This window comes from Crocodylus porosus, unplaced genomic scaffold (assembly GCF_001723895.1).
Source record: "Crocodylus porosus isolate Cpor-Errol unplaced genomic scaffold, CroPor_comp1, whole genome shotgun sequence".
NCBI classification, from domain to species: Eukaryota; Metazoa; Chordata; order Crocodylia; family Crocodylidae; genus Crocodylus; species Crocodylus porosus.
The window spans coordinates 141,946,432-141,960,634 of record NW_017728906.1 but is presented as its reverse complement, the minus strand read 5'-3'; the positions used below and the strand labels follow the sequence as shown (position 1 = coordinate 141,960,634).

Here is a 14,203-nt window from a genome sequence, read left to right as displayed (position 1 = left end):
GGAGGCACTGCTCAAACTACAGTCACTCCCCCACCTTGTCATCATCTGAAGGAACCTGCAAGCCACAGTCCCCACACTGCCAAACCTGGACCTAGGTGGAAGCCTCGATGGTGAGAGGTCCTACCTGGAAATAAACTTCACAGGTGCAAGTAGAAGCAGTGGCAATGGCTCTGGCATTCTGACATCCTCCACCCATTACCCTGGGTCTCTTAATCTGCCCTTTCCCCTCAAAAAGTCGTGGGGGGAGACAGGGAGGGGGGGCAAATTGACCTGTGAACTGTCCTGCAAACTGCTTGTCCTGTTTGTAGCCCTTGATCACTGGCTCCCTAGTCACTCATGGAATCTCCTATTTATACCTGGCTGGGCCTGGACTTGTTAGGGCTTCTGTCAGGCCCAAGCAGCAATCAGTCAGCAATCAGCAATGACTCAGCAACCCTCCCAGCTTCTCAGAGCACACCTCCCAAACACACACAGCCCACCAAACAAACACTCAGCAAACCAAAGGCACAGGCAGCACTGGATTACATATCTTCCCTGGACAGGATCTGGTGCCTGGTGCCTGGATTCTCTTCCCGTTCTTCTTGTTTGCAGCAAACTGCCTGCAAACTGCTTATCCTGTTTACAGCCTCTGTTCACTGGCTTCTTGGTTGCTGGCAAGGACAAGATCCTTACATAGTTCAATAATATATTTTGTGTAAATTCTTATTCCTAAAGTACAACTGAATTGAGAAATGAAGTTTCACGATCCAAAGCAAATGGAATGCTTTTTACTAAAGCTGGTATTTACATGACCTCACCATAGCAACCTTTCTTCCATTTCAATAATTTTTATAGCTTCTCCTTATCTATTTCCTTGTCTGTGTTGTGTTCCTTTCTACATATTCAAATCATTAATGAATTTATTATAATCTATTATGGTTTTATTGACTTAGCTATTGATCTGAGAAAAAAAAGCTAGTGATGCAATAAGAGCAACTGTTTTCTCAAGCTGAAATTGATTGAAAGCATCCCCTGTATAAAAATGAAATGCATTTCTGTGGATGCACTGACGCTTCACCATCTGTCCAACATCTCAGATTTACTCTCCCAGATAACTTCATATTTCAGCCTGCAGTCCCTAAAGAAACATCACTTTAAACAGGGCCACATGGAAAAATGCACTTCAATAACATCTGAAGGTCTTGCATTTAGCTGCAAGGGCCTCTAATCTAAATGAGTGATGTGCCTATAAAGTAAGCTCCATTTGGAATTATGGAATTGGGGAGGAGCAAATGCAAGGGAAGGATTTTTTTTTAAAAGAAGAAAAGAAAAAAGAAAAAGGGTGAAAAAACCTGGAATGGTGGCAATAAAAGACACAGGAATTTACAGATAAAGCCAGAAGATGCTGGCAGCCATCTATCAGTCTGCCTTGATGAAATAGGTATTGGAAATTAACTCAGGAACCCTATGAATTACATTCAATCCATGCTCTGGGCTAAGCACTTGTCAATTTCAGCTGCTATTGCAACCTATTACTTACAGACGATATGGCTGGCAAGCTAATGACACTGGATAGTAGTAAAGAATAGCAGAATAAACTGTATGCAGAGATGTTTGTCACTGGCTGAGCATATCTTCCTATATCCCAATGTGAAACCTGAAAAGCCGAACTGTTGGTTCTTGAACGAGCACTTAACCTTATATCACATTATTTTATATAAGGAGAAAAGTATGTGCCTGAAGAATTATTCAGCAATCTGCTTGACCACTGAAAGCTTTTACCAAGATTTTCTGAGGATTGTGAAAAAGTGCTTTGATTAAACTTTTCTTGAACTTCCTCTTTCCCCTCCCACAGCAGTAATTCACTCTGAGACAGAGCTCTTGGAACTGACTTTTTTGAAGATACTGATAACATGGAAGACAAACATGCTCTCCGTAATAGACTTCAGCCTCTGATATATACAGTATACTTTCTTGCTGTGGATTGGGACTTCCCACCTGATTAACATTTGATTACTTGGCTTAAAAAATTAGGGACAAAAAAAAAAAACTTCCAGAGAAGGTTAATTTAATTTTATGTCTTCAAATACATACATTAACAGTTGTACACTATAGTACTAGGAATTTATTTAATTAAAAATGTACTCACCTAATATATTGGAACTCCTTTATTGTATTTTTCAACTGATAAGCTTGTCTAACAGTGAAATATTTTAATAAGCAAGCAAATTCAGAGTAAATGTCAGCCAGTGTGATCCTGTGACTAACAGCTGCTGGCAGAGAAGGTGGGAGCCTAGAGAGAGAGAATTAAAAGTACTGAAAAATCAACCAAGGCCAAATTAGAACAAATGTTTGTCAAGTAAAAAGGGCAGCTCTTCGTTTGATGGAAGGGATTTAATTAGAAAAGTCACAGAGAGAATCTGTCTCGAAAGTACCAGTTCCATTTTCTTCAGATAAGCTAATGAACCTCATTGAACTTTGCAAAGAACTGCTGAACCAATAATACAAGGAAAAGAATCCAGAAAATCTTCTGCAACAACCCTTGGAAATGAGTAGACCAATTTATTTATGTGATCTAGATCATAGAAGGGGAATATTATGACATACTTATCTACTGATTTATCTTCCATTTGAGTAGGCAATGGGCAAATAAATGATTAGAGGAAGAAATGATTTTTTAATATGTTTCCCTTTTACAACAGGTCATAAATTTAAAATTTAAATCACATGTTGTATGTGCTAAGTCACCTACATGGTACATTATCTACCCAGTTTGTTGTCTAATTCCATCAAGGTTTTTTTCCCCTAACAGCAGCCATAACAAAAACCTATTAAGGAACATAATATTTTGCATTAGACAAGGGCATCTTGAATGTATTAAAAGAACACAGTAAACAAAATTCTTTTAAACAATGACACTGCAATATTAAAAAACAGCCTCCAAGGAAGGTGGTTATGTAGAAATCTAAAGTTGCTAGTAAATTGTGCTAAAAGAAAGAGAAGTTTATACTCTCCAAGAAGTTTATACTACAATCAGTTTTGTTTCCTTGGCATTTTGTCTTTGGTTTTTTCTTTTCTTTTTTTAATTGGCTTACTTTTGCAGAATGACTATGTCTGACAGGACAGTGGCCATAGTTATCAGATCCTGAACAATCTGATAACTGTGGCCATGTATATTATCAGATCATCTAGAATCTGTGTGGGATTCTGATCTTATATGTTTACTAACCAGCTATCCTGCCCAGTCATAGTTTTATACTGTAGCAGACAAATATTAACAACATAAATAACGCAGGCTGGGCAAAAGCCTTTAATACAACCAGCTTATGATTATAACTGCAAATATAGAAGGCTTATCATGGGGCAATTTTCTGCAACAAAACAGTTATGTACTCAACTCTCAATGACTTTCAGTGGAAACTTAATTCATCAAAACCACGTGATTTTGAAAAATCTCATCCCTCAGGTCTTGAAAGAAGGCTAGAGTTTTAGGCTGCTTACAGACATTAAAACAAATGCACTTGCCTGGAAAAAGCAGCTTGTTAGTGTAGCCTAGTTCTGCAGCATCTGTTTAGATCAGGCACTTGGGTGGGGCTTTTTGGTGGTTTTTTTCCCTAATAGCTGATTCAATCAGCTATTTGATGAAAGTGCCAAAAAGCCCCACTACAGGTCCTGATCTAAGGAAAGTATGTGTGTGTATGTTTGTGTGTTTGTATAGCATAAGCTTTCATGAGCTGGTTAATCTATAAAGTGCAAAACTACCCTGTCTTCAGTTCTCTATAGACAGACAGGGAGTGCACTGCATGATTGCAGTGTGTGATTCAGAAAGCCCAGAGGCATCTAGACATGCTAAACCTTCAAGGCACCCATTACTCATCTCCATTCACTTAGGGTTCACAAAACCAGGTTGGCAATATGAAGAGATGACATTCTGGTGTTTGGCTTTACCAAACATGTGATGGCACTGCTTACCTTTTGCCCACTAGCTTAGTGGCTAAAGCATTTGTCCATGATGTGGGAGACTTAAATTGCACTGTCCACCCTTTCTGTTGAAGTGGGGCCATCAGTAGATAAGAATGGAAAAAAAAACTAGGGAGAAAGAAAGGGGAAGAAGGAACAAACAACAGGCTGCATCAGTAATACATTTGTTAGAGCAATTCTCCTGACAGAAGGGAGCCCTGGGCACCGGTCTCTGCTGCTAGGCTTATTTCTGTTGTTTAATCAATGACTATCAAGTATAAAAGTATAAACAGTCCTGGGAACAAGCAAAGGGGAATCTGCCTCTGTAGGGTAGTAAGGAAAACACTCTTTTGTGAGGGATAGTTCTGGGTACAATGCATTTTGCATTAGATGTTCTCCTAAGGATTTGGTTGGTGACAGACTTTGGACAGGCTGGGCAGAATTGCAATTGCAAAGCATCCAGGAAAGTGGCAATTGTCGCATAATAGTGCAGTCAGTTCAACTCTACTTTATAGCTGATTTTCCTATGAATAGAAAGTTTGAGAAAACTTGTTTTTTGAGTCATCTGCATTGAATTCTGGCTTTCTGAAGCTTTGTCAGTAGAATGCCTTCTCTAAGGAAAGTAAAATGATTTCACTTCTGAGAAATATATTAATATATTTTTGCCCATTGGTGGTAGGCACAATGGTTGCTTGCTAGGTGTCTCCAGCCAGAAAGGTATGGGTTTGTCATATAAGTAATAGCGTAGGCATTCTTGGTGCTATTCAGCTTCAATACATATGAGTGGCCACCCAGACTCTGGTAGAATTGGCAGTGGTAAAGGACAGCAGGACTCTACCAGCATCCAGGTTTGCTGTGGGGTGGTTTGCTTGTCTACAACAAATTGAAAGCACAAAAGATTCAAGCATGTTTTGTTAATAAGATAAGCCACGACCTGTGGCTATGTGATTTAATAGCCTGAGAAGGCCAGATACATGAAAATCCTCCACTAATCTTAGCTATTAACCAAGTCTAACCTGTATTTACCTGAGTATAGGATATCAGAAATGGTTCTGTTTCCGTATAGAGTTCAGATAATAGAATATTGTTTACAAACAGCCTACCAGTTGACTGGCCCATTATTTTTTGTGGAAGGGTTGAAAGTCCTACCAGTAAACCGCTTGTGTACATGTAAAGGATAATTAGCATTCTAGCTGGATGAAATTCAGTCTAAAACATTGAAGTTAACTGTAACCTAATTACTCTATCAACAATTGGCTCAAGTCAAATAATATTAACTAGTTAATGTAATTATTCCTATATTCTCATCTTTTAAATTAATATAGCTTCAAGAAACTATGTTTGTTCAGGTGTTGCAGTGGCCAACAATAAAAAGTTAATACTCACTGTGTACTATTACATGGATGCATCTGAGATACATTATGTTGTATTTCACATAGGAGGTACATTTAGGAGATAGCACTACAATACATTGGTAAACACCGAAGTTTTAATTAAAATCACTTTATTTTATAGATGTCTGGCTTACAGAAGCTCAATACAATATTATAGAAATAAATGAGAGAGAAGGATGGACAAAAATATCCATACATTTATTATCATGAGAATAACTTGAACACAAAGTACCAAGTAGTTGACCCAGAAAACCTGCATAAGTATTACTTGTACCTAAAAAAAGATTCCTAATTGGGTTATGGTTTTATAAGACCCTTTTTAAAGTTTTTTAATGTGTATGTATCCAAGCTAACAGAACTATCAGACATTTTGTTTGACAGATTTTTCAACAGCAAAAGAAAAGACAGTCTTGCTGTTTACATTGTATTAGCTATTATTTTCATTTTCTGTTGAAATAATGTATTATATTTTTCTTTATAGTGAGGTATTATATTTTGATTATATGGAGTATGAGGAAAATTATTAAACCTATGGCTGGAGTGACAATTTTATTGCATATATGTCTCAATACTATACCTTTCTTTTATTTCAGTAATGCTACACTATTTATGATGATGACCAGCTTACCTGTGTCCAGATATAGTTAGTTTAGCTGATTTTTTGATATTTTCAATTATTTACAGTTACAGTTGGCTCCACTTATTTAAACCCAGTATGCCACTTCCTTTTCATTTTACATGCATGGCCACAGCTTGCAATGAGCCTTCAATAATTCTCTGTGCCTCTGTGAAATATACCTATAATTTTCTTTTTATTTTTATAAAAAATGGAAGTCAAACTCAAAGAATATAGTGTGTGATAAATTGATACATTTTTCATTACTACACAATGTGGACTATTTTCTCTACTATACATTTAGCTGTTTTGGTTTTGAACTTTTGCACTTTCAATCAAAGTGTAATTTCAAACAAAACTGTTTCTTAACTTTTGTAGAAGGCTCAGCAAGATTTTTTTTTCCCAATAGAACTAAATGCATAAGGAAAGGTACTAGCAAGAAGGCCTCACTGCCAGATTTAGTCCAAAATACTAATCATAATTACACAATTAATCCTATAAAGGTATGCGCATATGAGTGCCCCATTTCTACATGCTGTATACATTGATCAAACACTAAATAGATTTGAGCAGCAGGTACAATAACTGCTGTTAAATTAAATGCAATTAAATTACAGTTTTACCATTATTATCCCTCTTCACGTAAAGTTTTCCCATTATTGCTACCACCAATACAGAACCACCAATGAAGCAAGCAGTAGGAATACTAACACAGACAAAAAACAGATTATTTTTACAGATGATAATTCCTACCCTGATATGGCTGCAAAACTTAAATTATACAGTGGTAGACTCTAAATCATGTTTGTTATGTTTTACCAGTACCTCCTATTGGGCTTGCCATATGATTGCTTCATTATACATAGGGCTCTCTTGTGTTTTCTTGATGCACAATTTCTCACCAACATTGTATTTCCTGAGTTGCATGTGCAAAGCTATTTGCAATAAAAAATGTGTGATGCTAAATCTTAGCAAAGCATTGTGAATGTCTTGCTTATTAGATGTCTTCATAAATCCACAGGACTAGCCTACAAAACTGTGCTTACATTCAATGAGTTTCATAGCTTGGAGAACCAAATTAGCCCATAACAAACTTCCTGTTTTACCATTGTTATTTTTCAGGCTTTCTACTATACCGCTATGTAGGTACCTGAATCAGAATGTTCTTTTCTTTTTCTTTTTTACTTTTTTCAAATTGTTTGTCTGGTTCTTGAGTCGTGTGAACTCTAATAGTAGAACTGAACTTGACTTTGAGATATTTTTCAATTCAGCTTTCTGTACACATGTAGATAAGAACAGGCTGATTACTTCATCTTTCTTGTTATTCATGGTTTTCTATTGCAACAGTATGGTCTGCATCTTTAAGGAGGAACAGTCAGCCTTGTCAAAAAAGACCAGCTATGGGGCAAAGAGTGTCTTACTGGGACCTTCAAAAACTCCCTAAAGAGTAAGCTGTGAAGAAAATTAATTGTTGCAAGAAGAAGCCAGGCTACTGTGTGAGGGCCAGAGCAAAAGGGGCTCCCCTCCCCAGAGTTGGGGATGACAGAGGGATTTTTTGGATTTATTTAAAGATTGTGCTTTGTTTTTGATTATTCCCTGAGCAATTCAGGAAGACAATTCTCAGATAAGGAAATGGCTATATTTCCCCAAATAAAATTAGAGAATGAAGGCATTTCATTGGCATCTCAGTTGTAGAATTCTTGCCTGCTGTATGGAAGGCTTGGGTTTGATTCTTGGCAAATGCAGCCATGGACACATATCTGGTTGGAGCACTGTACTCAAAGCAGTCATTATTGGCTCAATATCTAGTTGGAAGCCAATATTAAGTGGGGCTCCCTAAAAATTTGTCTTGGGTAATTTGTAATGCTTAATATCTCATTTAATAATTTAAAGGATAGGACTGAGTACATACATATCAAATTTGCAGATGACACCAATATGGCTGGAATTGCAGTCATTCTGAAGGGTAAAATTAGGCTCCAGAATGACCCTTATCAACTTGAAAAATGAATCAAAATGAGGTAATTGAAATTTAGTAGAAATGGAGAGCCCTGCAATTAGGACATAACAATAACATTCACAAATATAGACTGGGCAATGATTAGGTAGGCTGGAGTATTGCAGAAAATGTCCCGGGGGGGAATAGTGGACTATAATCTGAAAATAAACCCACAGTGGGAGTGTCTATATGAGATGCTAACTCCGCAGTAACCTAATAACACTGTGTAGTAGTGTGCAGGGCAAAACCTGTGCTAATATACTACTCCACAGTAGTATTATGCTACTGCACAGTCAATGCCACTAAAAAGCCATACACTGGCACTACCACGCAGTAGTACCAGTTACTGCACATTGATTTAATACTTGGTTATCCTAGTACTAAACTTAATGCACAGTAACTACAGCATATTAATGAATGTGTAAATGTTCCCAGTGTGGTCTAGTTGTGAAATAAAAGCCAAAACATACCAGGTTGTATTAATACAAACATCGCCTGTCCATCAAGAGAGGTGATTCTTCTACCCTGACACTAGTGACGCTCAGCTGTCCAGGATCGGGCACTATGCTTCAGAAGAGATGTAGATAGACTGAAAAGATCCTAAAAAAGAGCAACATAAATTAACAGCAGTCTTGGAAAAATGGCTTGAAAGAAAGTATCGAAAGAACTAAGATTATTTAGTTTGGGAGAAGATTTAATAAAGCTTGATCTGAGAACAGTCTTCAAATTGGTGTAGAAATTATAGAAGGGTAGCTATAAAAAGGTATTTTTATGTGGCTAAAAGGCAAAAGACAAGGAACAATGATCTTCAATTGTTGCAATTGATATTGGGTTGGATATTTATCAGTATGAGAGTGATTAAGTATTAGAGCAGGTTACCTATAGAGGCTGTAGAATTTCCATCCTGGAACATTTTTATGATCAATTTAGACAAATGCCTGCCTAGGCAGGGATGATAATAGCCTCGAGAAGAGGGTTGGAGGAGATGGCCAATGAAATTCCTTCCATCCCTACTTTTCTATGACTCTAGGAAATTCTATAAAACATGTTCAGCAGTCCAATGGGGAGTAATTGTGATAGCAAACCACAACTGTCGCAATTCTCTACATTCTCCTTTCCCCCTTAAATGTCAGAGTTAAGGTTATGCCATATATGTAATATGAGTAAAAATTACTGTTTTGGTAAAGATAAGAACAACGATAGAGAAAATATGAATTTGAAGGTACTATTTGTTAGACAAACTTCATGACATCCCCTCCACTGTTAAAAAAAAGAGAAAAAATATCAAATAAAAGCAACAATTTACTGCAACCATGAGACTCTTAGAAGCAAGGCCTAAATATAACTAAAAAGCATGTCCCAGCAACTTGTATGGAGATAGCTGTCTTTTTATTTATTTTAAAGCATTACAGATGCACTCAAAAGACAAGTCATCAGTCAGTAGTGACAGCCAACATGAAAATGTATAAGAATAAATTGAGCTTTAATTTTTCTTGACTAAGTATAGACATCTATCATAACTAATGCACTTCTAATAGCACAGCATTTTTTTCCATGCAGTAATCTCATCTATTTTGTTATGTGCCTTAAACCTAATTAGAAAGCAACAATCCTAGCAGTTATAAGAAGAAAGGCAATATTTCTTTTGACCAATGTAGGTGAAATCTACTGCAATTAAAGTTATGGCAAAGTTTATGCAAGAACAGAGAGATCATATCTTTGCTAAATAGGCTGTGAAGTCCTCCTACTTTTGGTGCCTAATTACTGGTGTCATGCTTGTAATAGCGGCATCTGTGCACACTCAACACTCTAATGGGCAGCTCCTACAGGACTAATGAATTTTAATTGATGGTGTTTAGTGTGGCTTTTGGTTTCTCTCTCTTGTAGAGGAGGCTATGCCCTTCTGCTCTTCTGTCCCCAAGTGAGCTGCATCTCTGCTGGGGAGCTCATAGATACAGATGGTCAACAAAAGGTGAAGAATGCCAGAACTCTCTGGGCATCAGTGTCTTTTCAGTAAAGATAAAGCCTGAATTGCTAATCAGCTTCCCTTTTTCCACCCAAGCTGTTTAGTCTGTGGGCTTAGTGCTAATCTCTTTTTGCAAAATGACACATTGCTTTTCAATTCAAAATACACATTCTAGGTTGACAAATCAGAGAAGGAGACTTCCTTCCAGCTTCATGATAGGTAATTTTAAATGTAACGTCCTTCATTTGCAAGGGAAGTGGGGGACGGACCATGATGACATTTAATCATTTTACCCACTTAAGGCATCTATTCTGCAAGAGTGAAAAAGTACTAAACACAAAAGAATGGAATGACTGATCACATGTACTGTGGGTAAATGGAAATGATGCATCTGTATGAAATTGTTGTTAGTTCTAAAAATGTTTTAGCTTTTTATTCAGGAAGGGAAGAGTCATACTTCATGCTAATGTTTTTTGAGAATATGCCCTTAATTCTGCTTTCATAAAAGGTGCAGTATATAAGAAATATGTAAGATAAAGTAATGCTTTCATTGTAGTGATCTTAATAATACTCAAATCTCTGTGCCTTGTTACAAAACAAAAGACTGTTTTTAATGGGGAAAAAACATTTGCAATTGCAATAGCAGTAGCATGTCGTCTTCCTGTATGAAAGCCCCGAATTCAGAAAACCAGAACTCTCTAAATTGTCAATATATCAGATGCCACATACATCACTGAAATGATACACTTGATATCTAGTTCATAGGGAGATAGGAAATTGGCCACCCCCTGCTGGCTAATTAACAAAGCAGTCTTGTCATTAGTTTTAAAGACAGCCACTTGCCTGCTCTCCTGCAAGGGAGCAATCACAAAGTTATAATGAGAATGTGTTAATTGTGAGTGATGTCTCAGACTTGCTATCATCTGTGGTCTTGTTTTATTAAAAAGCAGAAATGTACCTTGCCTTTAAACAGCAATCTTGTGTTTGCCTCAAAACATATAAAAGGAAAATTATTTTATTGGAATAAATCAGACTGTTACTTATCACCCTTCTACCACGTATATTAACTGGACACAACTGCAGCCTTCAGAAGTAAGTTTCAAACAACCGCCATTTAGCATAACCATTTTCTACTGGATCTGAAATAAACAGTACCCTAAAAAGTATTTAGAACTAGCAAAAACTGTAAGCAGAGAATACCATAGAAGTTAAAGATTTGGTCTTGATTCATCCTTGAAGAACTACATTTAATCCAGTCTAAGAAGTGCAATTCACTCAAATATGTCCTTGAATAAGTATATGACTACCACGAATTTATATTCAGTCCATGATCTTTTTTCTTGTTTTGAGATGTGTTATATCACCAACAGGCAACACAAAGATTTGCATCCATTTTAAATTTACCATTTTTTTCAACCAGAAGTAAAACTGGAGATGATGCTATGAAACTATATAAGTGGTACTTGCTGGGGCAAGCAATGGAATATGTCATATTTTTCTTGTCTTCCATGAGCCTTCAATGTTTTGATGCTGTAGGAGTGTATCAGGGTGGGGATAATATTTTGCTGTCCACACAAGTAGTTCTTACTTTTTTAGAGTCAGGGCATCCTTCCACCACTTTGAATGTGGTGGCACCCATGGTTGGGAATTATTGTAGGTGCTGCCTCAAATTACCTTTGCTTCTCAACCAGGTGCTTCTGTTTCCAAATAAAACTGTTCTGTGTACCTCCTGCATAGAAAACCTGAGAAGGGTTGGGGCACATGCACATGCTACTGTTGCATTAGGGTTCTCTGATCAGCCTAAATCAGGTAGGAGTTCTGGTGCAGCAGGTTTTTCTGGTCCTGTGCCCCACCCCATGATCCTTCCAGAAACAGAGGCATGCTCGTGGAATGTGTTGTAGGGCTGTGCAAAATTTCGCCAGCTTTTTCATTTCAACACTGTTTCAACTCATTTCAAGCTCAAAACAGCATTGAAACTGCAAAACAGTTTCTGTTAAACAAAACGGAACTCAAAACAAAATGCGGTCTCATTGAAACAGCAAAACAGAAGTCAAAATGAAACTGGCCTGTTTTGCACAGCCCTAGTGTGTGGGAGGTGGACTAAAAAGGACTATAGTCCCAGTCACCTGTCTGCTTTGAGTTGATCAGAGAGCCCTAATGCAGCAGGCATACATGCAGAGCAGTTTTACTTGGCTGCTGTAGCATTTCACAACACCCCATTTCAGAACCTCTGACCCACACACTAAGAGGAATATCAGTTGCCTTTCTAACATCCAGTTTAGCAAGCCACATAAACAGAATTCAAAAAAATTCAAATGTGCCTGGGCCAGTGGTGCAATGGATAACACATCTGACTACGGATCAGAAGATTGTAGGTTCAACTCCTGCCTGGCTTGCACTGCCTGTTTTATCTCCAGGCAGTTGTCTCTTTTCTCACCTTCCCTGGAAATCTTCAAGAGGAGACTGGATAGGCACCTGGCTGAGGTCTTATGACCCCTGCCACCCCCAGTGCTCCTTCCTTCCCATGGTAGAGGGTCGGACTAGATGATCTGTCTAGGTCCCTTCAGACTCATTGATTCTATGATTCTATGACTATTCACCGAAAGTTGCACACATGCTTAAGTATACCTGAATAGATCCATTTTTCCACATCTGTAGTGCTTAACTAATACTGAACTATCAGTATATGAAGTATATAAAGAGTGATAGATCGGGGTTTTCCATTTGCCATGGAAAAATGCAGATTTTCTCCTTTAAAAGAGAGAACTATGGGAACCTGCAGGTTGGCAGAGTTCCTAGAGGGCCTAGAGGATGTGGGAGAAGGCTGATCATAGGTAGCCAGAGCCACGTGCGTGTGCACACATGCACATGGCAACCAAGTAGCATGGTGGAAAGCAGCTCCCACAGCTTCCCACAAGGCATAAGGTATGAAGGAGCATAGGCAAAGCTTCAGGAGGAAGGGGGTGGGGTGCATAAGCAATGCATTAGGGTTGCATGGAGGGGCATGTTCCCTCCCAGATTTCTGTACCCACAGAGGGCAAGAGGCTTCAGGTAGACAGGACTGGCATGGGCAGGCACTGACTACACAGCCCACTGGGAGGGACCCAGTGTGGGAGGGCAGAGTGGGATGGTGAGATTTGTTGCTGCAGCTGGTGCTGCTGCTGTCCTACCAATGTGGCTGGGACCCCTGCACTGACCATGCCACCAGCAGCGCAAGCAGTAATGGTGGGGGACACTGTTCTATCTCCTCCTCCTGCCAGATCCTTCTATGCCAAGTCATGGCTCTACCCTGTGCCATGGTCCAGCTGCTGCTACTGCCCCCACAACTGCTCTCCTCAGGATGCAGCTCTACCTCAGAGGAAAGGCAGGATGAGGGGCAGCATGGGTGGCCTGAGGGAAGCAGCAGTGGCACTTGGACCAGGGCTGGTGAAGGGGTCTCAGAGGCATCAGTGGCAGCATCAAGTCTTGTCACTTCCATCTGCCCTCTTGTGCCAGGTCCTACCCCTGGGTTATGGAGGGAGCTCATGCCCATGCCAGTCCAGCCAGGCTGCAGCCCTGTGCCTTGCTGTGAGCACATACATCTGGGGAACACATGCACCCCCATACCATCCTATGCCCCATAGTAATGGCATCACCTATGGTCAGGCACTCTCCTGCCTCACACCCCCCTCCCACCCTACTTACACCCCCTTGCCTCACATACACACCTGCTCCATCCCACACCTCACATCCCCCACCTCTCACACCCCCATGTACCATACACTCCCATCCTGCCTCAAATGACCTCCCTTCCACACATACCCCCCACCATACTGGGAGGCCGGGGCCTGGGGGTGGGGGACTGTGGGTCAGGAGTGAGGGGCACTGGCATATCTGGGCTGCTTAGTGCCACAAAACAACAGGGGCATAGCTACAGCTGGACCCACATCCTGGTGAGCAAAGGGAACAGGAGGAACTCTTATTTTCTATAATAAAAAAATAAACTCAAACACCAAAACATATAGGTATTTAAAATCTATTTTATTATAATGACTGAGTCATTAGTAGGCTTCTAAATTGTTTTAAAGTTGTAAATATATCAATAAAACATTGATACCTGTATATATCATGACATTTCATTTAAATCACAGAAAAATATGGATTTGGGGGTCTTAAATCAGAGAATTTGGGGGTTTTAAAAAAAGACAACCAGGGTCCCTGTATTGGTATCACTGGCACTTCACATATGAAAGCACCTATCTGCAGGTTTAGAGCCTATATATGGTCTGAACATGAGACTAGGAAAATCT

At 39.1% G+C, this 14,203-nt stretch overlaps 1 non-coding gene across 1 annotated transcript; it reads left to right on the top strand.

Annotated features, from left to right (window-relative positions):
* The first annotated feature begins 12,237 nt into the window (after nucleotides 1-12,237).
* TRNAR-ACG lies at nucleotides 12,238-12,310 on the top strand. Its single transcript has one exon. It is a non-coding gene; the product is annotated as a tRNA-Arg (tRNA).
* Nucleotides 12,311-14,203: the final 1,893 nt, after the last annotated feature.